Here is a 23,925-nt window from a genome sequence, read left to right on the forward strand (position 1 = left end):
ACCGTACCTTCTCCTCCTATGTGATCGCCGCCGACCTCAACATCCATAGTCGCTCCGCTGCCCAGTTACGGCGGTGGCATCGGTTCCTCTCCTCCCTTCAAGGCGACCTCATCCCCATCCCCCAGCACACCCGCCCCGAATCCAACTCCACTCCCGATGTTATCCTCTCCTCCCCCAACCTCCTTGGTCGCATTACGGTGGATGTCCTGGAGCCTATTGGTAGCGACCATCTCCCTGTCCTCCTCACCGTTTCAGACGGCCGTCGCCCCCGCCCCGACCCTCGTCATGACCCTCCCCCTAAGTACATCCATGACTATTCCCGTGCCAACTGGAATGCCTACCGGGATACCCTCTCCACTCAGGTCGATAGCCACCCTCTCGCCTACCGCCGTCCCGATGATGTCACCCATGCCGCCTCCTTTCTCCAGCAGACCTTGTCTGAGGCCGTGGAGGCCCACGTCCCTACTGTTGCCATCCACCCCCACCGTCCTACCTTACCACCACAGGCCGTCCTCCTCCTCCGTGAATCCCGTCGTCTCTACCGTGGCTTCCTCCGCACGCGTGACCCGGACACCCTACGACGCCACCGGCAACTACAGCGACACATTCGAAATTTGCTCGCGGCCAAGAAACGCCGGGACTGGCGACAGACATGCACCCGTTTAAATGCTACCCTCCCTATAAACTCGTCCAAGTTCTGGACCGCCTTCCGTCGCCTTACCGGAACTAAACCCTCCCCCTACTATCCTCTTCTCCACGATGATCACCCCTTCCCTGACGCCCTTAGTAAGGCCAATCACTTTGCCTCCTACCTGTCCGATGTGTTTTCCATCCCTGATGATCCCCAGTTCGATTACTCCCTCTTCCCAGATATCCGCGATCGAACTGACACCTCTGTCCCTCCCCTCGCTCCTGGTTTCCAGTACTTGGACAACATTCCACACACGGACCTTAATGCCCCCATCACCGCACAGGATCTCATCACTACACTCCGCACCAAACGCAACACCGATCCTGGTCACGATCGTGTCACCTACCGTCACCTTCGTGAAGCTCCTGTCTCTTTTCTCTCCACCCTGGCCAGGCTCTACAATGTAGTCCTGTCCACCGGTTACTACCCCGACCTGTGGAAAACCTCCCGTATCCTCATGTTCCTCAAACCTGGGAAACCGCCGTCCGCCGTCTCCTCCTACCGTCCCATCAGCCTTACCTCGGTCTTCAGCAAGGTCCTGGAATCTATCCTCACCCGCCGCATCCACCAGCATCTCCGCCAGCACCGCCTCCTCCCCGTTACCCAGTGTGGCTTTCGGCCGTCCTTCTCTTCCGACGATCTTCTCCTTCACCTCACTCATCTCCTTTCCGAACAGCTCAATTCCCGTCGCTCCGCAATCTTCCTCTCTCTTGACCTCGAACGCGCATATGACCGCGTATGGCATTCCGGTCTCCTCTTCAAGCTCCAAACCTTCGCCCTTCCCATTAACTACGTTCGTCTGATCGGTTCCTTTCTCTCCCGCCGTCCTTCCCATGTCACCATCCATAACACCGATTCCTACACCTTTTTCCCCTCCGCCGGTGTGCCCCAAGGCTCCGTCCTCTCCCCCCTTCTGTACTTGTTATACACGGCGGACATGCCGCCGCCGTCACCCCCCGTCCACCTTCTCCAGTTTGCCGATGACACCGCCTTCCTTGCCCTTGCCCCCACCCTGCAACGCTCCCAACACCTTCTCCAATCCCATCTTGACCGGTTCACCGCTTGGTGCAACCAGTGGTTGCTCAAGGTCAATCCTTCGAAAACCCAGGCGATCATTGTAGGCAAAACCACCCCTTCCTTCCGCCTCCTTGATTTCTATCTCACCGTCTATGGCCGTCCCTTCGCCCTCACTCCCACCCTTAAGTACCTTGGCGTCACCCTCGACCGTCGCCTCTCCTGGACTCCCCATCTCCAGACAGTCCAAGCCAAGGCACGTTCCCGACTCCGTCTCCTCAAGCTCCTTTCCGGCCGAACGTGGGGTCTGGACCCCTCCACCATCCTCCACACCTATAAGTCCCTTATCCGCCCTATCCTCTGTTACGCCCATCCAGCCTGGATCTCTGCCCCCCCTTCCTTTTATAAATCCCTCCAAATCCTTGAACGCCATGCTCTCCGCCTTGCCTATTGCATCCGTCTCCCTTCCCCCACGCGGATCCTGTATGACCTTATCCCCTTCCCCCACCTCCTCCTCTTCCTCGAAAGGATACGAATCCTATACACCTCCCGTAAACTCGATCCACCTCACCCGCTCGTCTCCCCGATCCTCTCACACCCCCGCCCGCTGCCGCGCCTGTACTCCCATGTCCCACCCGGTCTCCATCTCTCCACCCTCCTTACCCTCTCCCAAGGTGGCTTCCGCCAGCTCCCCCTCCCTGATGATGTCCTCCTCCCCTGCATCTACCCCTCCTATCAACTTTGATCCTCCCCCCCCCTCCTGTGTCCTTTCCTTCAGGCACCCTCCCTCCCCCCCCTTTCCCTTCCCTTCTCTTTCCTTTCCCCCCTCCCTCCTACCCTCTCCTCCGGGCTTCCCTCCCCCTTCCTCCCTCCCCCTCTCTCCTTTGCCCATGGCATCTCTGCTCTCCCCTCTCCCATTTCCCCTTCCTCCTCCTCCACCTCCTCTCTTGGCAGGTCCCCGGACTCGTACACGCTGAGTGGACATTCGCGCGCCGGAGATCTTCGCCATCAGTGTCTCGTGAGTGCCGTCGTATTTCGTGTTCAGTGTTCCTGTCATACTCCATCGTTCACCTGTGCCATCGCCATCTTCAGTGTTAGTGCGTCGTGACAACAGTTTGTAGTGAATTCTCGTCAAGTGTGAACGGCTCCGTGTTTGTCTTTATGTGTCTACTGTTTTATTACCCACCGTTATGTCACATTTGTGTATTCTTTCTGTTCTTTCTTTATCTCCTCTACGGCTGAAGAGCGGCGTACCATGCTGCTGACAGCCTGCCTGTTTGTACGGGTTTGAAAATAACAATAAAGAAAAAAAAAAAACTGTTATGTTAGACTGTGCCACTGTGGTATATACTAGATTGAAGCGGAGTCTTCTTGCTGCTTCGGAGGGTTAGACCAGTTGGATCCTGATCCCTTCCCGACGTATCTTAACATTACTGCCGCATACGGCCTGGCCAACTACTGATTCAGTTCAATGTTCCAAGACAAGTAGCCCTTTTCCCCTTAATTTTATCTTGTACACCTAACCTGATTATGGAGGTTTCTGTTTGATGAAACTCAAATTAAAAATTGAAACTTCTCCATTTCTTTCCATCCAAAATGAAGCTAAGCGCGGAGCGTGACACGATTGAAGACTACTTTAATGCGATTACACTATAATCGAATGAGAGGTAGTGTGAATCTTGAAAATTTCCCGGGATATTCAATACCTGATGCAGTGTCGGGCATACAGGTGGTCATCGTTTTCCACAACGCGTGATATTTCATCTAGGTACGTTCCAGACATCTACAGGTGACCCTTCCTCAGGTGAGCAGTATCCGACAGATCACCTGAAGATGTCTGGTAGGTGGTCAGATGAAATATCGTGCGTGATAGAAAGCAACGACCAACTGCAATCTTGAAGTATAGTCGAGTGTTACACAGCGCTTTATTATAACATTTTGGCTCTCTTATGAATTAAGTCTGTTATGCTGCGCAGAACTATATGTAGAATTGTAGACGCTGGTGTATCACTTTGCTTGATGCTTCAAATTTCTAACATATCCTTGTTTCAAATCCCTTATGTTGGTAACCATCGGATGAACGCAGAATATTTCTTACCGGAGCTCGGAAAATCTAACATGGCGTCTGTTTGATTGTGTGTGTGTGTATAGTGGCAGCTGACGCGAGGAAAATAATGGGATCATTATTTTTTTATTTTCATCCTGATACTCAAAAATAAAGCTACTCAGTTTACGAAATGCGATATTTGAGTTGGGGGCGGACGTCCTGCTGTTGCATTTCAAGACAAAAATGACGAAAAAAAAGTGGGTTTAAATGCAGTTGTCATTTCATGTCAATTAACTCACATGCGATCAACAGAAGTAATGTGAATGTGCTAATGAATCTTCATTATGTGGATTCTTGAGAGGGTGAGTAGAATATTATAGCTTTTGAGCACTAAGTAGTAGTACACGATTCTTTTAAGAGTTTTGCGGTGTTTGAAGTCGGCCAACGTTGCTTGCATTTTCGTGGGCTGCATGGCTCATTTGTGAACTGGTGCATTGTAGTTCGTAATTATAAACAAAAGATAAAAACAGACTTTTTGTGTACGTATATATGACATGAATCGTTTCCTTGCCGTGCTTTTGTGTGCTAATTGACGTAAGATTCATCTTGTGGGAAGTATCCGGAAGGCGTATGATCTTTGATTAGTATGTTGTTTGTAAATATTGAGACCTCTCAAGAAGTAAGTAAAGAACGACGTTTATTCTTCTATAAGGCGCTCTTCCCCTAGCTGCGTTGCTTGGAATCGAAGTGTGTGTGGTTTTCTGTACCTTCAATGATTTTGGCTGTGGCACGTCGTAGATACTATCAGTTTGACATTTCGAGTTATCCACAACGAGGCATTTTTATGTTTTTCAGATATCTCTAGTAACTGACACATTAAATGAAAGTGGTAGTTCTAGACATAAAGTTTTATCGAGTCATGTAGTTGGATAAAGTTAGTGATCGATATTAATGACATTTGGGTTACTCACATAGCAGTGTGACGCCCTAACATTTGTTTGTTTACTACCTGCATCTGATAAGCATTTTGTATCAATGTCTAACTTAATCCCCATCCCCCTGAATTGTTTAGCAACATTGACGGAAAAGTTAATCCAGTTTTTTACTGAAAGACAAGCTATTTCAGTGTTTATTAATTTTGTCTCATGTGGTGAAGAAATGTGGCCTACATGATCGAAAGCTCTGATGGCACCCTTCACTGGTTATTAATCTTTTAACATGGAAACTAATAGAAAAAAAAAATACTTGCCAGAAGTGAATGTCAGAATCTTGATCTGTAGAATTTTCTCCAAGGTTTAGACTCTTTTTATGTTGCATAATGCTGACTGAATAAAATAATAATAAAAAACGAAAACACACACACAAAAAAAAATTCTTGCTCTCCTGGCAGGATACTGTGCTTTGTTTTCAGTACCATTATAATTGTCATTCCAGTGTATGAGATATCATACAGGGCTTCAGACTCTGAACCTTAGGACAATCCTCCGCTGTGAATATTGAGATAATAAGTGTTTGTTTTAAATAACTTATTGTTGATAGCTTTTGATCAACACAGCCTTACCTCTGAGATTGATGACAGTTAAATACCTGTTAACTGTTTTATACTGGTCACCTATTGTGATTTTTGTGCTTGCTTCCATGTAAGAGGTAACATTGAGACAGAGATTTCTATAAATTGATGAGGCCTGTGTAAATGCATGCATATGTATCATTTATAAGAAAAGCACATTTTCAGCAATCAGTACTTTTAAATTTACTAGATACCATCAGAAAAGTAAACAACTTTGTTGTGTTGACGGCTGCAAGTTAACTAGTTTTGTCACTTTTTGCTTTTTAAACATATTGTTTATAATATGTGGCTGCTTCTGTTGATAACTTTTTTTGAGAAGGAAATGGGTAACTCTTATACCAATATCTTTCTTGTTCACACTGGTATGCACCAAGGGAACTGTATTATTTGTGGAATTGCTTCATGACTCCGAACACCAGAGGTCATTATTTTGTGGGGAGAGAGTTCTTACTCAGCAGTTTTTCTGTTGTGATAATCTATATATGTGAAAGTGTTGCTTATAGGCAAGTGTGTGCTTTTTATTATTTAAATCTCAAATTGAATGGGCTTGGTGTTTAAGATTATTACATTCATCAAATGCCTAATGAAACATCTGTGATGCTCAACACAGTGGATGTGATGTAGAAATGCATTTCTTTGTGGCAATTAAGTAACAATTTTAAACCTTCCTCCAGGTTATCAAATTAAAAAATAGAGCAGTCAGCTGTTGTAGCATTCTTTATTCTTCAATTGAATTGTGAACAAACATGAGGTGTTGTAGCACAGTGTAAGTGAATATCCAAAGTGCCTGCGTAATTTTGTGTTAAAATTCAGAGATTGGTTACATATTTTTTTTTTAGCAGAAATTTTTGCAAAATGAATAATAGTTATCATTACATATTTTCCTTGAGTCACTGAAGTTATATTTTGTGTGTGTGATCATCTGTTCCCCTCTTCTTTTTACTAAACTGATGCATTAGTAATTTTTTAGTGTGTACATTTTGGAGGCAAAAATTACTATATGGTAAAGATGGGCATTGCTGCAAGAATTCATGATCTTTTGCTAGGTCCAGCAGGTTATGAATATATCATAATTTAAACCCAAAATTTTCTTTGGTAGCTTCATTTTGGTGCTAAGGTTATGCCTCTTGTCTCAATTATCAGTTCACACTACACTAAAAAGGGTACATAATCTTTTGGAATATGATTTTACAGAAGAATCATGGTTATCTGTGTAAATTAAGTAACTAATGAAAAGTTAAAAATTCAGTTGCTGAGAAAAGAGCCTTAGGACACAAGTTGACTAGAAGAAGGAATAGCTTGATAAGACACACTCCTAGATACAAAGGAATCAGAATATGGTTACGAGGGCGTGTGTTGTTGGGGAGTGGCAAGACTAAAATACAGTAAACAGCTTTGTGAAAATCTATACTCTGCAAAGCACTGTGAAGTGCTAGGCAGTGTGTACGTCCCATTGTACCAGTTATTAGGGTTTCTTCCCATTATGTTCATGTATGGAGCACAGGAAGAATGATTATTCCATAGGCTCTGTGCTTGCTTTAATTTATCTAATGACCCCTATGTGAGCAGTATGTAGATGATTGTGGTATATTCCTAGGGTTGCCATTTAAAGCCAGTTCTTGAAATGTAGTAGGCTTTTGCAGGATAGTTTACATCTATCTTCAAGAGTTTGCCAGTTTAGTTTCTTCAGCATCTCAGTGACATTCTCCCTTAGGTCAGACAAACCTGTGATCATTCATGTTGCCCTTCTCTATATACATTCACTATCCCCCATTAGTACTGTCTGGTAGGGGTTAGTGATGTAAAATGTCTGGTCATTTATAAGTTGGGTCAAATACCCAAAGTTTAAAGATTAAATGATAACCGACACTTATAAAAAAAAAAGATTTAAAATGATATTTTGTATTGGAAGAGGTGCTTTGCATCACTTCTTCAATACTGGTGGGGTAATGAAGTTGAAAAAGCTATTTGAGAGTCAGGGAAGAGTTATTAGGGGAGTTCTTGGGCTAGTACATAAGAGAAAAAAAAAACCTGTTTAAAAGTAATTATTGAAGAAAATCTAGTTTATATTAAGTAGGTAGCCTGTAGGTAGTATTTTTACTTATACAATTCTACTGCTAAAATATCAGACTAAAAAAACTTTATCGATAATGATTTTAATTGGGTATGAGTCATGTGTCAATTCAGATTCCACGAGTCCAAGAGACATCAATTCTCTAGGAATAGACTAGTATTGGAATTGAACGATTCCAGCATCTTCAGCATCAGTTCTTTATTATTAAATCTTTTTATGTTAGTTTTCTCATTTTATATTCACAGCAGTGCAGTCATTTGAAAGTAGATAAAGAAAGGAGCAGAATAGAAAACCATAGTCTGACTCAGTTATCGCTGCATGTGACAATAAAGCATGTTTTTTTGCTGAAAAAGTTTAACATTTAGGGATACATTTATTATCAAGAAACACATACATTCAGTAATACTTTTGTTATCAATAATCATTCTTCAGTAATATTCATAGGTTTTACGCACTTTATAAAGTGTGTTACATTGCAAACCAATGCCCTGAGGAAAATGTTTTATATATATATAAAAATACGAGGTTATCACTACAGACCTGTTCAACACTGTGTGTGTGGGGGGGGGGGGGGGGGGGGGAGGGGGGGGGCAATAGGACATTGTAAATGATAAACAACTGTAAATAATGTGCATCCTTCCTTGGTAAAGCAAGCTGCAATGCTAATAAAAAAACATACTTCTCTCTTCTTTCCTTTCGGTCTTAATAGTAAAGAAAAAGAATGACAGTTGTATGTTTAAATGTAAATATTTACTAACTTCTAACATAGGGAGTATCAGCCCATCCCTTATTTTACTTTTTAAGTTATACATTCTAGCAGTAAAAACTTGAAAAAGTACTTTTTTATAAGCACCCAGATTATGGGCATTTAAGACAGTTTTGGGCAAATTTTCATTTGTAAATATCCTGCCCACTGGACATTTGCCGGGCCTACATCACTAGTAGGGGTCCCACACAGTTGAACAGTATTCTAGAATGGGTTGCATGAGTGATTTGTAATCAATCTTCTCTAGAGACTGATTGGACTACCCCAGTTTTCTACTAACAAACCAAAGTGTAGTACCTACTTTAACCACAACTGTGACTAAGTGATAATTCCATTTCATATCCCTACTAAGTGTTACATCCAGGTATGTGTGTGGCTGAGTCCAACTATAGACTCATTGATATCATAGTCATAAGATACTACATTTTTTTGTGAGTGGTGTGATTTTACACTTCTGAACTCGAGTTGCCAGTCCTTGCACCACTTTGAAATCCTATGAAGATGTGACTGAATAATTATGCAGCTTCTTTCAGGCAGTAATTTGTTGTTGATAACTGCATCATTTGCAAAAAGTCTGAGCTTACTATTAATATTGTCCACAAGGTCATTAATATGTAACATGAACAGCAGGTGTCTAAGACACTTCCATGGGGTCACCCAAAGTTACTACTACATCTGCCAGTGACTCGACTCTCCATCCAAGATAATATGCTCTGTCCTCCCTCCCCCCCCCCCCCCCCCCCCCTTAAAAAAAATCCACAGTCCAGTCACAAATTTACTTGATACCCCCATGTAATTGTAATTTTGACAGTAAGTATAGATGTGGTACTGCGTCAAATGTTTTTTGGAAATCAAGAAATACTGCATCTGCCTTACTGCCAGGATCCGAAGCTTTCTGTATGTCATATGAGAATAATGTGAGTTGGGTTTGACATGATCAGTATTTTCAGAATCTACACTGGTTTTCAAGGAGTAGGTCATTCTGTTCGAGATGTCTCATTATGTTTGAACTCAGAATATGTTCCATGATTCTACAACAAATCATTGTCAAGGATATCGGACGGTAGTTTTCTGGATCACTTCTAGTACCCTTGTTGTAAACGAGTGTGACCTGTGTTTTCTTCAAACTACTGAGTATTGTTTTTTCTCCCAGGGATCTATGATAGATTATAGTTCAGATTGATGGAAGGTACAGTAACTAAGCAGAAAAGATTTGCACTAGACAGACAGTTGGGAAGAGCTGCGCACATGCATATTCGGACTGATGATTGCAGCAACAGATATCACATCACTGGATAAATGTGTGTGAAGTGAATTGGTATAGATGTAGAAATAAATGTGCTGATAAGGATAACTATATTCAGATTCTGCAGAAAATCAAGTTGCCATTTTCTGAGTTCAAGTAAATGATTTTGCTATTTGTGCAGTTAACATATCAGTATGTGGCATTTTTGTCATCATGTGCCACATGAAATGAACCTGTTACACACAGATCCTTTCTTTAACACTTTGGTAAAGGTGCATACCATAGACTTTTCTACCAGTGGAAGCAGATTTTCTGCGATTTCTCCAAATCACTGTAAGGAAATGATAGGTTTGTTCCTTAAAAAAGGCCACCATGAATTTACGTGTCCAGTGCGAGCTTGTGCTCTCTTGGAATGTAAATCAGTGTCACTATGATGCTAGCCACAATCTTCTTTTCCAACTTTCTTGAACTTAGTGAAGAAAGTAGTTGTTTTTATTGTTCAGATTGAATTGTGAAGCTGCCAGGAAATGACAGTTAACTGAATGAAAACACTCTTTTGTACATACCCTTTACAAATATTTTTGAACTGAAATCGATAGACTTCTGGATTCGAATTTGCTTGTATCGTATTTTCCCCCTTTTCTTGCTCAGAGTCGCTGCTAAATATATGAATTGCTGTGGAACATTACTTAACCAATGCTGTGAGTCATGAATTGATTTTGTTAGTATTGACAGACGATCTTCAGTGTTTTTTACTTATATTGTTTTTCCTTGTAAAACTGTTTTATAACTTTTATGGGTTTGATGAGATTAACTATACTTCTTGTTCCAAAGATCCATAGATAAAAGATCCTCAAGAATGTATAATATGTCATAAAACAGATTACGTATTATTTATGAGGGAATTATTGTTCCTGCCATAGATTCTAAGTTAAATGGCTGTCATGGATGTGGAATAAGTCAAGAAAGTCTGAAACATATTTTTATTTATGAGGTAATAACAAAATACTGCTCAGACGTAACTCCAACATTCGTTGTTAATAATTTATTTGTCTTAGGATCATTTTTAGTGATAGAAAGATTTTTGTGGTCAATAGAAGGGATAACATGTATGCTGACATGTGATCATACATACATAAATATGATTAATGAGAACAGAACGGGTCATAACCAACACATTATTATACTTAACAATTTGTGCAATTTGTTACTACCAGTTTTGTAAGATATGTGTACTTGTGAATGCTTGGAGGCAAGAATATGTTGATTGATTGTTTGTTACCTTAAAAAGATAGTGTTCTATTATACACATACAAACATTCAGAGTTAGTGAAATATACTTTCATTACTATTGAAACTAAAAAATAAGTTAAAAAACAATGAGTAATACAACAAAATTAAGGAAATTCAAAATTTTTTTCTGAAACACCTCTTCGTCAAGATGCAAGAACCAGAATTTTGCAAAAAATAAAAAAAAGTTCTCCGGTTCATAATGGTTCTTGAGATAATCATAAATGGTTTAACAGCACAGATATTTTTTTCCAAGAAACTTTGGGTAGAAGAGTAAATGGAAACATCTCAGTAATAGTATACATACAGCTATAAATAGAGAGACAAGCTTGAAAACAAGACCTTCAAAATTAAGTATGCCTATTTTATTGAATTTATGTAAATAACAGGAACCCTGTTAAAACAGTATGGAAAAATGTGTGAGTTCTTGTGGCACTTACAGTCTGATTTCCACAGCAATCGACTGTTTGTGTATGAAGTGATTAAATAGTGGGGTAATTGAGAGAAAGTGTATGCATTTCTCTATCTCACAGACTTCATAGATACCAGAAAGGAGAAATTTATAATTCCAAATCTGAATTCTACAATATTCTGGAGACTGAGTAGCTGGCCTTTACCACCATTAGGAGGCGAAATTCCAGTACTGCTAACGAATACCTTTATAAGTGAAAAGAAAAAAAAAACTATTCCTAGGTGTTCACACTATTAATTCTCTGTGTTTCTTTTCCTGTCCATCCAGTTGCCATCTTCGACTGCCTTAAACACAAAAATTCATCAGCTGGTTCCGTGATGTAGTTAATATCTTGCACTGTTTTATCAGTGGTGTGTTGATTATACATTGTTTTAGTCATATTATAATTGATTTTGAGGCCTACTTCAAATTTTCCCTGTTAAGCTCCTCTATTAGTTGTTGGTTTAGCAGGTACAAACAGTAGTGTAAAATGTAACATCTTTACATTCAGATACTGTTTTACTTGTTTAAATTTTGCAAAGATGTACTGTGAAACTAAAAATGCTTGTATGCTCGTAAATATTTTTATACATGCTGTATCTGAAGACTGTGTGTCAGACACAAGGATATCGTCAGGAGTACCCCAGGGAAGTGCGATAGGACTGCTATTGTTTTCTGTATACATAAATGATCTGGTGGACATGGTGAGCAGCTGTTTGCTGATGGTGCTGTGATGTACGAGAAGGTATCAAAGCTGAATGATTATAGGAGGATACAAGATGACTTGACAAAATTTCTGTTTGGTGTGATGAATGGTAGCTGTTAATGTAGAAAAATGTAATTTAATACAGATGAGTAGGAAAAACAAACCTGTAACATTCGGATACAGCATTAGTAGTGTCCTGCGCGACACAATCATGTTGATAAAAATATCTGGGCATAAAGTTGCAAAGCAATATGAAATGGAATGAGCTTGTAAGGATTGTGATAGGGAAGGCGAAGGGTCAACTTCAGTTTATTGGGACAATTTTGGGAAAGTGTATTTCATCTGTGAAGGAGAGTGGGTATAAGACGCTAGTGCAGTCTATTCTTGAGCCCTGCTTGAGTGTTTGGGATCTGCACCAGGTCGGATCAAAGGAAGACATAGAAGCAGTTCAGAGACGGGCTGCTAGATTTGTTACCAATAGGCTCGAACAACATGCAAGTATTACGGAGATGCTTCAGGAACTCACATGGGAATGCCTGGAGGGAAGGCAATGTTCTTTCTAAGGAACACTATTGAGAAAATTATAGAATCAGCATTTGAAGATGACTGCTGAACAGTCCTACTGCCGCCAGCACATGTTTCCCATAAGGGCCACAGAGATGACATATGAGAAATAAGGGCTTATGCAAAGGCAGATAGGCAATCATTTTTCCCTTGCTTTATTTGCGAGTGGAACAGAAAAAAAAAGACTGATAGTGGTACAGAGTACTCTCTGCTACACACCATATGATGGCATGCAGAGTTTATTTGCAGATGTAGATAGAACCACTACTAGAAATGATAAGTAATTCTCTTTTTTGTCTTAGTTTTGTAAAAACTGTAACTATACAGTTTATCATCTAGTGTACATTTAACTAAACCAGTGTTAACCTGTCTCAAACGATGGTGTAAAACTGATTTCAAGCACCTGAAGATCTGAAATGCATTGTGTATTAATGAAATCACAGTTAGTGACTGAAGGCAGTTTGTTTTCTTATCATTTTTGCAAACATAATACCATCACGGCAACAACACTGTCAACAATGGAGAAAATTAATAAACTGTACAATTTTAAAGGCCATCATATTTGCTATTGACTGTGGAAATTATTTATTTCACTATTGTAGTTTCAGCCTTTGGGCTACTTTCAAGTGGTACTGCAAAAGATTTTGCTTCAACATGTGTCAGTCTTTAAGATTCTCCAACATATATACAAGTAATAGTCAAAAATAGGTCATTTTCGGTGTAAAAATGCAGTAACATCAGATGAGTGTGAAGCTCTGTACATTGTGAAATGATGTAAATTATACGAAATGTTATCACTGTTAACGCCATTCACATAAATTGTTACAAATCGATGTTCTCGCACAATCCGGACTTGTCTGATGTTACTGTATTATACAAGTTGGAAGATTTTAAAGTTTGAAATGTGCTCAAGCAAAAATCTTTTGCAGTGCCACTTGAAAATGGCCCGAAGACTGAAACTGCAGTAGTACAATAAAGAATTTCTAAGGTAAACGGTGAATATGATGTCCTCTAAAACATTCTAAAGGACTGTGAATCCCGGCCACGAGAAGTTAAACTGTATAGTGTTGTGAGTGGAATGGTGGTGGTTCACATATGTTCCATTCATTCTTGATATTGCCAGTTTATGGATCTGAATCCATTCCATAGAGCTGCTTAGAATAGTGACTCCTCATTCAATTCTGAATTGCCCACAGTCCTAATGAAGTCTAATGGAAGGTGTAGCATTGGAATGTACTATATTCTTTAACATGTCAAACTGGTGTTGGACAACAACAAAATGTGTTCAGATGTTTATTTATTATCCTTAATTTATACATGTACGTGTGCTACTTAGTTAAAGATATACAGATTTTAACACACTTAAAAATTGGTGATTCTTATTATATAATTTACATTCTAGTATATCTCATTACATATCTACATCATTATATATGAATATGGTAAAAACACCATCTCATCCATTATGTAAATGAGTATTAATTACAGAATTCACACACTTCTTTCCCATTTCACTGTGGCGCAGTGGTTAACACACTGGATTTGCATTCAGGAGGACGACGGTTCAATCCCGCGTCCAGCCATCCTGATTTAGGTTTTCCATGATTTCCCTAAATCGCTCCAGGCAAATGCCGGGATGGGTCCTTTGAAAGGGCATGGCCGATTTCCTTCCCCTTCCTTCCCTCATCCGATGAGATGGATGACCTCGTTGTCTGGTCGCCTTCCCCAAACAACCCAAACCCATTTCACTTTTTTGTATATCATCTACTTGCATGTTTGTGGCTATTATGTATCAATGACAGCTGTAAAAATGGTATGTCTGGCATGCAGCTGTATCTAGTACTGTGCAAATGTGCATATGTTCTTGGAGTAAGGGGCAGGACACAGAAACATCTAAAATGATATTTCTGGAAAGGAGGGACAACTTCATTGGCATACAAATCAGACATTACGTTAGACTGTGGTTGAGAACTGTTAGTTGATGAAATATTTTAAAAAATGCTGGTGTTATTTTAAGGAAGGAGACAGGTAATAAAGTAACTGAGCCTATTATTCTATTCTAAACAATGAGTAATAGTTAGAAAATCAAATCCACGTTATGAAAAATACAACATTAACTCATCATTGAACATTATGTCAACTTTTTTCCCCACAGAGTTATTATCTTAATCTCTCTGGTACTGATGATACTGTTATTATAATATGCTGTATTTACTTGAAATTTTTGTGTTCTGTTTATTATTGCTACATATATAAAGACCAAGCACAAGTTCAGAAACATTGAGACAAGTAGATTTTGTAGTGTTCAGCACATAGAAGTGTGTGCTTGTGAATTAATACCGACAAACAATTTGATTTTAATTGTAAATATATTTAGATCCCCACTGGGAAATTTTTGAATATGTTATGAGGAATCTGTATTCCTTACTGTGTTATGTGTGAGACAGCAAGAAGCAGTCAATGGTTTGTGGTGACTTCAGTGTAGATTTTCTAAAACATTATGATAGGAAAAATGATCTGTAAATCCTATTTGGACCTTACAATTTGATCTCAGTAATTAACTTTCCAGCATAGGCGGATAAAGGCTGTACGACCCCAATTGGTAATATCTTCTTTGGTGAAACTCAGGGTAAGAAAATAACTGTTTACCAAATAACAAATGCTCTCTCTGATGATGATGATGCGCAGTTAGTTGGGATAAATAACATACTGTCTTACAGTATGGATACTCCACAGTGGAAATCTGTTAGGATAATTAATGACTTCGGCACAAATGTTTTTAAGTATAGTTTTCACTGCATGACCTGGGATGAAATTTATAATTAGCCATATGCTAACATAAAATTTAATCTATTCCATGATAAAGTCATATCAGTATTTGAAAACAGCTTTCTGCATACGCTAACCGGAAAAGACTTCTTTAAACAGCATGTAAAAAATCATGGTTCCTTACAAGTATTATAGTGTCTTGTGAAATGAAAAGGGAAATGTATCTGCTGACGAGAACAAGTACAGAGCCTGCAGTCATTGCACGTTAGAAAAGCTACTCAGAGACCGAGCGAGGTGGCGCAGTGGTTAGATACTGGACTCGCATTCGGGAGGATGATGGTTCAATCCTGCGTCCGGCCATCCTGGTTTAGGTTTTCCGTGATTTCCCTAAATCGCTCCAGGCAAATGCCGGGATGGTTCCTTTGAAAGGGCACGGCCGACTTCCTTCCCCATCCATCCCTAATCCGATGAGACCGATGACCCCGCTGTCTGGTCTCCTTCCCCAAACAACCCAAAAGCTACTCAGAAAGGTTATTAAAAAATTAAGGAATGAGCACATAATGTCTGAAATAAGTAATTCTGACAACAGAATAATGGCTACATGGAATGTAATAAAACAAGATACAGGAAAACCAGCCACAAAACATGATAACATCACTACTGAGCTGAATGGAAAGGCTATAAATCTAAATCTATATGGATACTCAGCAAATCACATTTAAGTGCCTGGCAGAGGGTTCATGAAACCATCTTAACAATTCTCTGTTGTTCCAATCTCATACAGCGTGCAGAAAGAATGAACACCAATATCTTTCCATATGAGCTCTGATTTCCCTTATTTTATCATGGTGATCATTTCTCCCTATGTAGGTTGCTGTCAACAAAATATTTTCGCATTCGGGGGATAATGTTGTTGATTGGGATTTTGTGGGAAGGTCCACCACAACGAAAAACACCTTTATTTTAATAATGTCCACCCCAAACCCTGTATCATTTCACTGACACTCTCTCCCCATTTGATGAGCCACAGGTAGCAAATGTATTTAATAATCATTTCTTAAATATATTAGAAAGCATAGGGGTAAACAGTTCAAGAGAAAAATTACAGCATGTGTTGAAAAAGTAACTCTCATAAAATTCAATCGTATGAATGTATCACAGGCTTCTGAAATGAAGATAATTATACATTCACTCAAAAATAAAAACTTGGATGGTTTTCATTGTGTTTCCAATAGAGTACTAAAGATCTGTTCCCATATAATAATCCTTGTCTTATTGGAAGTATGTAATCCATCGCTAACTCAAGGCATTTTACCAGAGAGAGACTAAATTATGCCATTGTCAAATCCCTATTTAAGGAAAGTGATAGGAGATATGTCAGGAACTACCACCCTGAAAGTAGAGTTAGAAAAGAAAAGTTTCGCCTTGACAACTTGTTCTGTTCTGTAGAAGAATTTCTATTATTGCAATGTGTAAAAGGTAGTGGTAAGAATTACTAACTCACATCTGTATGTTTTTTGTTGTGATGTAGCCATATTTACAAATGAATTTGCAATGTGAGTGTAAAATGACTCTTTTCACATCATTATGATTTATTGTGCAAAATGGTTCATGGAACATGAAACTAACTAATTCACACTTCTGCAGACTGTAATGCCTGATTTTTGCTTATACACTGTATTTGACATTTATGTAATTGACAGTGTGAACTTCCTACCATTCTTGATCTTAAAGATAGTTTTGGCAATATAATTGCCATCGTCACACATTATAATATGATTTTTGCTGCAGTATGTGACTGTGGACTACTTTAGTTTCTTTTTATAGGAGCTGATAAATGGAGTATAAAAAATTTTTATTACTTGAAGTACATTAAAGATATTCCAAAATTCTTTTCCATCTTTACAGTGCGATACCCAGTGATTTTCTTATATGAGAATTAAGTTCAATGATTTAAATGTCTATCTCTTCCCAGTTTAACTTTTTAAGTTCAGCACATCTGGGGAACTTTTGACTTCCCGTTTATTTTATAATTGAGTTAAACCTCATCTCACAATACAATAGCTCATTATTAAGTGGTGATATTTCAAATCTGCTGTATTTTCAGCATTATGGTGGATACTGAAACACATTTTCAGTATTGTGAGATAACATTTTTCAACTCTTTAGTGAAACATATGCAGCAATGAACAAACATTAAAATTGTGATCATCTCACCATTTTTCACTGCTAGTTGTCTTTGAAATATTGAAAGTGCAGGTAATAAATCAGTTCTATTTTGGAAATGATGCAAAAGATCTGGATTTTGAATTTTGCTAGTGCACAAATTGTATATCATTGTGCAACTGTCTCTGTCATTTGAAGGTTTTTGTGTTACAGCATGATTTGAAATTGTAGAGATTTGTCTTGAGAATTAATTTTTACCTCATTTGGAGGGTATAAAACTTGTGATTTAGGGCAACCTGGAAAACTTTAATATGTCTATGGGACTACATGTTCTCTCTTTCTCTCTCTGAAAGCTGTAAAGTATATTTAAATGTATATATAACGTATATTGAAGTGGGAGTGATGAATTGTTGTTATTAGGTAACACCCAAATTTCTCTTGAAATGCTATTGATGAAAGTCATCACTATCTACTTAATTGGTGTGGCATCATTTGTTTCAACTCTTCCACAGAGTATGAAGGGTAGATGTATAATTTTAACTATCACCCAAAAAAATTACATCATTAATTTGTTTGCACCAGGCCTGCAGACATGTATATGCAAACAAACAAAAAATTAATTGTGTAACTTTATTTTTTTTTCTAGTTGATAATTCAAATTTTATGACTACCCCTCATATACACCGTAAAGAACATTGAAGAGAAGCTGAAATTCTGTGCAGGATAAGAGCTCAAATCAGCACTTGTTCCTTTCATGGGCAGTGCTATTCCAATAGGCCCATCTCAACACGCCTTAAAGTCAATCAAAATTTCAACCTGCCGCAAGTTCCTTTGCATGATTTCTAAACTTCGCAAAGATTCTTTTCAAAAGCTATGAACATATAATATACGAAGGAGAAAGAGTACAAGAGCTGGCCACATCTCATCAGTTACTGGAATTAAGGATATGTATGTTTTCTTGCAGTATGCTCTTCAAGGGACATTTGTAATGAGTTACAGCTTTGCTATAATTGCATGGCATTTGACAGTACCTTAAATGCTAAATTAAGAAATTTTGTGGTAGAATTTAGTAAATGAATGGATTTCATATCCACAAACTGGAACTAGTGTCTAGGGCGAGGTGTGGAATGTGTTATGTTGAATGGAAGCCATAAGTTTATTTTGTTTTTTCAGATATTGAGGAAATAATAAAAAGAAAGGAAAGGTCTGGCATTATTAGTGGCTGAATGAAGGGTTTAGCTATTGCATAGAGAAACTGCTTCTTGGTTGTGTGCCCTTGTCATCTTTCCTCATGAGTTGTGAGTATTTACAGTTCAAAATATACTGCTGACAATTTACAAATAAACAGTAGTGCTATATTTGTGTAGTGTTAGTAGGAGAAGCATAAATGCTGTAATGGATGTATTACAGACACACCGTGTAATTAGGCACTACTGCAGGGGATCATGGGAGCATAAGCACACAACTGTCTCCTAGCACATAGGTGTTACCTTGAATAGAGGTGCAGGTGGGTAAGGGGGGGGGGGGGGGGGGACAAAGCCCACTCATCCTCACAGAACAGGTAGCACACTGGAGTCATTCACTGTCGTGTATTGCTGCAGTGTTCTGTATCGTTTCCTCTATAAGGTTGGCAACAGGAGGAAACAGTCCGTACTGGCCCAAAGTCCACCAACTTCCACCATTTCCTTTGCACCCAGAAAAGTTCCAAGTTATATCGTGCACATAGTGGGTCTTACGAAAACTGAAAGCAGTTGCCAGATTAATGCTCATTTATGGAATTTATACCATATACTGCCAAGTCTGAACACAAAAAGGGAGAAGATAATTTAGAATTTTAACATCTTGTCAACATCAAGATTATTGGTGCTGGACCATACTGTGTTGGGCAAGGAATTAATCCAGTGTGATTTGGGGAAACTGCAGAAAATCCGAATCAGCTGAACAGGGTGGGACTTTGAATCCCACTTTCCCATTTAACAGGACAGTGTTTTAAGTCTTGGACCCTGAGGTAACCTGCATATATCATATTATGTGCATGATCCATCTCAGCTCTGGCATAGCCATTCTTAAGACTCTGGTGGATGTAGGACAGAATCTGTCCACTGGTGTGCTGAGAGGGAACTTATAAAAAGTAGTTATGTTCAAAATAATGGTAAGTGACTATAGAACATCTTTGGGTGTGTGGAGAAATGTTTTATGGCAGACATGAAAATGAGAGTACAGCCTGAATTCCCGAACTTAAGAAAAACTAGTTTAGTATGAGAGGTTATATGAAAAAAATTGAGAGGTGCAAATTGTCCTACAACTTGACTTGTTATCTACCATAATGAAATTGCCTCAACTTTTATGGGAAAGATAATCATGCCAGTCTGTTGTTATTGCTTCCATTCAGGATTCATTTACTGTTGTCACTGAGGGTAGACATCAAGATTATGTAGATGTGATGACAGATCCATTAGCAGTGGGGCTTAAAATTGCATCTTATTTGTGGGAGGTGAATTTGTCATTTGTTGCAGTTCGTAACAATTAACAATTATTGCATACTTCAGCCTTTCAGAGGCAACACGATGGAAATTCGCATGAACTTTTTTCTTAATAGAGTAAGTCTGACAGAGAAATTCCACGAATAATGAAAGACAGTTATATTTATATGGATTCACAGAAAAGGAGAGAAACTTTCTAGAATTATTTTAATGTTGACTTAATTTGCAGTTTAATGTAGAAATTGAAGCAGAGCTTTAGCCTCCTCCTTATATGGTCTTTAGAATGCAAAAAGCTCTCTACAGACTTTCATTTCTACCAGTTTAATTTACACACTTCTGTGCTTTAAACTTTACATTTTGAGAGGATAGTTTACATTAACCTTTAAGTTTTCACCCAAAGTGTAATGCAGATCTGTTGTGTGTTAGGTACATGTTTCTGTATTTCACTAATATTTAAATTTTTGTAAGTGTTGTTTATGGCAAACCAACTCACTTGAATACATCATTTGAATAGTGCTCAAGCAGAAACTTTAAAGCAGCAGAATATCTTAAAGTGCTCATGTGAGAAAATCAATAGTGCGGACAAACAGTATTATTTGTCCCAATTTAATTATGGGCATGTTATTTATGGCTCAGCTCAACCTTTTGATAGAATGATGGACACCATACACTGCAAGCACAATGAATTGCCAATCTTATTTCTAGCAACTGTATTAAAGCTAATGTGCTGCCTCTTAACTCTCTGCAGCATACAATTGAGACCCACTTGTATGCTGCTTTTTATGTTAAATTTTAAATACATGTTGCTTCTTTACTGTCTCACACACACTGATTAAGAGAAGAAGATAGTCAAGTTGATCACATCACTTCCAAGTATTACTTCTTCAGAATTCCTCTACCAACGAAGTACGTGATTTTTGATGCCAACTTTTACCCAGACCTGAAGGCCTTAAGAGAAATTTCTGCTGTAAGTTAATTTGCAGTATTTTTGGACTTACTTGTACGAAGAAAAAATAAATAAATAATTCAAAGCAGTATTTTCCATCAGGATATAAAACTGCACAATAAGTTGCTCAAAGAATTGTCAGAAATAACTAAAACCAACTTATTTAAAAAGGCAAAAAGCAAACATTTAAGCAATATATACTAAACAATATAGAACTGCTTAAAACACACAAAGCAAGGATCAGTAAAAAACGTTATAGTTGTTAAAAATTAATAAACACACAACATTTTGGCCAGTCCTCAATTGCCTTACACAGTATAATCTATGTTACTGCAAAATTGTATTCTCAAGATCGTAGATGAAAAGAGCTAACCTCCATTCGTTATTCTGAGCTCAACATCTCGATTATGAAGGGTTTACGACTCAGTTTTTCAGACAGTCAAATGTGAATCCACAAAGAATACACTGAATAGATGGGGATATTATTGTGGTCCTAATGTCAGCTTAAATGATGTGTGTATAATGTGTGCAATGTGTACAGTGACTTGGGGTGAGATATGATCAAATCGTGTTATATTAGGATTTGAATTAGCTGGACTTATAAATAATTGCACACATCCATGTTTGTTAACTTCAAATTATATTTTATTGTTGTATTAAGCTTACATGTACAGTATCATCGTAAAATGTTGTTAAGTGAATAAACAACTAGCTAAGTAAGTTGGAAAAATGTGTAACAAGTTTTCTAGTACTACACCATAAAAGCTTCAACAGTACTGATCTTTACTGTGTGCAGTCTCCTTACATACCATTTCATTATTGTTTTGGATAAAATATTACGAGAGAAGTTTGAGCACAGAAGAATTTATTAATATTTATACTGGCACATTAAACTGCAGTGAAGCTTTCAAGCTTACAGCAGTATACATTTTCAGTTATACAGATTGTACTTGTACAGAGTGGGGCAAATAAAAGTGGTGTAAAGAACCAAGTTTCAGGGTACAAAGAAACACAACAGAGGAAAGAAAATACAGTACTAACCTGACTATAGCATATCTTGAAAGTGACCACTACTCATATCTTGGCACTTTCTGGCCCTGGTCAGCAAGTCACTAAAGACAGATTGAAGCTGCACTACTGGAATTGTTACAGTCTAATCTGAAATGTTCTGCTGCAGTTCTTGAAGGCTGTGAGGGTCGTTGCGATAGACGTTAGACTTGAGGGCTTCTCGCACAAAGTAATCATACACTGACAGATCAGGTGAACTGGGTGGTCGACCAGGGCCATGACCAGACCGACATATGCTAACAACTCTGCCAGACGTGAAGATTGTGTAAATGTGCTCCAAAGTTTGGCTGGCTGTATGGGCAGTTGCTCCATCCTGCCACAAATGATTTCAAAATGTTGGCATTGTAACCCGCAGAAGTCAGTGTCTGATGAAAGAAGATGGAACCAATAGACACTGCACACTAAATCCCAACCTTTTTGATCATGCAGTGATGTTTCTGGAAGTTACACAGATTCACCACTGCCCAGAATGTGTGATTGTGAGTTGACATAACCACTCTGGTGAAGCCAGGCTGCATCAGACATAAGGAACAGATTTGTGTAAGCTGTTCATTGTTAGCTTAGTGAACAGCCACTCAGAAAACTGGAGTCATTGAGGGGCATCTGCTGGTTGTAATGTATGAACAACGGACACCTGGTAGGGATGCACGTGCAGCTCTAGGTGGAGTATTCGTCTGCGTGATAGACGTGACGTGCTGGTCTCTTGCAACATAGATCGGGTTGATTTGATAAGACTCTGAAGAATTTTCTGGTGTGCAGGCACGTTTCAGAATATTTTTTGACTTGTTCAAAACAGAGCCTGTCTGATGCCATTTTTGGACTAAGCATTGCATGACACATTTCACTGGCATTTTGACACCGTTAAACTTCTCAGCACACAACTGACCACACCATTTCCACGACTTTGTTGTCACGTAACTATCATGAAAGAAGGTTGTATGCATGGAAGAACCCTGGAGATACTAAAAGGTTTCAGATAGATTATATAATGGTAAGACAGAGAATTAGGAACCAGATTTTAAATTGTAAGACATTTCCAGGGGCAGATGTGGACTCTGACCACAATCTATTGGTTATGAACTGTAGATTAAAACTGAAGAAACTGCAAAAAGGTGGGAATTTAAGGAGATGGGACATGGATAAACTTAAAGAACCAGAGGTTGTACAGAGTTTCAGGGGCAGCATAAGGGAACAATTGACAGGAATGGGGAAAGAAATACAGTAGAAGAAGAATGGGTAGCTTTGAGGAATGAAATAGTGAAGGAAGCAGAGGATCAAGTAGGTAAAAAGACGAGGGCTAGTAGAAATCCTTGGGTAACAGAAGAGATGCTGAATTTAATTGATGAAAGGAGAAAATACAAAAATGCAGTAAGTGAAGCAGACAAAAAGGAATACAAAGTCTCAAAAATGAGATCGACAGGAAGTGCAAAATGGCTAAGCAGGGATGGCTAGAGGACAAATGTAAGGATGTAGAGGCTTATCTCACGAGGGGTAAGATAGATACTGCCTACAGGAAAATTAGAGAGACCTTTGGAGAAAAGAGAACCACTTGCATGAATATCAAGAGCTCAGATGGAAACCCAGTTCTAAGCAAAGAAGGGAAAGCAGAAAGGTGGAGGGAGTATATAGAGGGCCTATACAAGGGCAATGTACTTGGGGACAATATTATGGAAATGGAAGAGGATGTAGATGAAGATGAAATGGGAGATATGATACTGCGTGAAGAGTTTGACAGAGCACTGAAAGACCTGAGTCGAAACAAGGCCCCGGGAGTAGACAACATTCCATTAGAGCTACTGACAGCCTTGGGAGAGCCATCCTGACAAAACTCTACCATCTTGTGAGCAAGATGTATGAGACAGGCGAAATACCCTCAGACTTCAAGAAGAATGTAATAATTCCAATCCCAAAGAAAGCAGGTGTTGACAGATGTGATAGTTACCGAACTATCAGTTTAATAAGTCATAGCTGCAAAATACTAACGCGAATTCTTTACAGACGAATGGAGAAACTGGTAGAAGCCGACCTCGGGGAAGATCAGTTTGGATTCCGTAGAAATGTTGGAACACGTGAG

At 39.0% G+C, this 23,925-nt stretch overlaps 1 protein-coding gene across 4 annotated transcripts in view; it reads left to right on the plus strand.

The window, feature by feature from the left end:
* Window positions 1-3,824: 3,824 nt before the first annotated feature.
* The window catches only part of LOC124721237 (rho GTPase-activating protein 190), a 301,992-nt gene continuing 281,891 nt past the window's right edge, over window positions 3,825-23,925 (plus strand). For all 4 annotated transcript variants that reach the window (XM_047246094.1, XM_047246095.1, XM_047246096.1 and 1 more), the window contains exon 1: window positions 3,825-4,114. The gene's annotated coding sequence lies outside the window, so the exon portion shown is untranslated. The remainder of the gene's footprint in view (window positions 4,115-23,925) is intronic.

The sequence above is a fragment of the Schistocerca piceifrons genome, chromosome X (assembly GCF_021461385.2).
Source record: "Schistocerca piceifrons isolate TAMUIC-IGC-003096 chromosome X, iqSchPice1.1, whole genome shotgun sequence".
Taxonomy (NCBI): Eukaryota; Metazoa; Arthropoda; class Insecta; order Orthoptera; family Acrididae; genus Schistocerca; species Schistocerca piceifrons.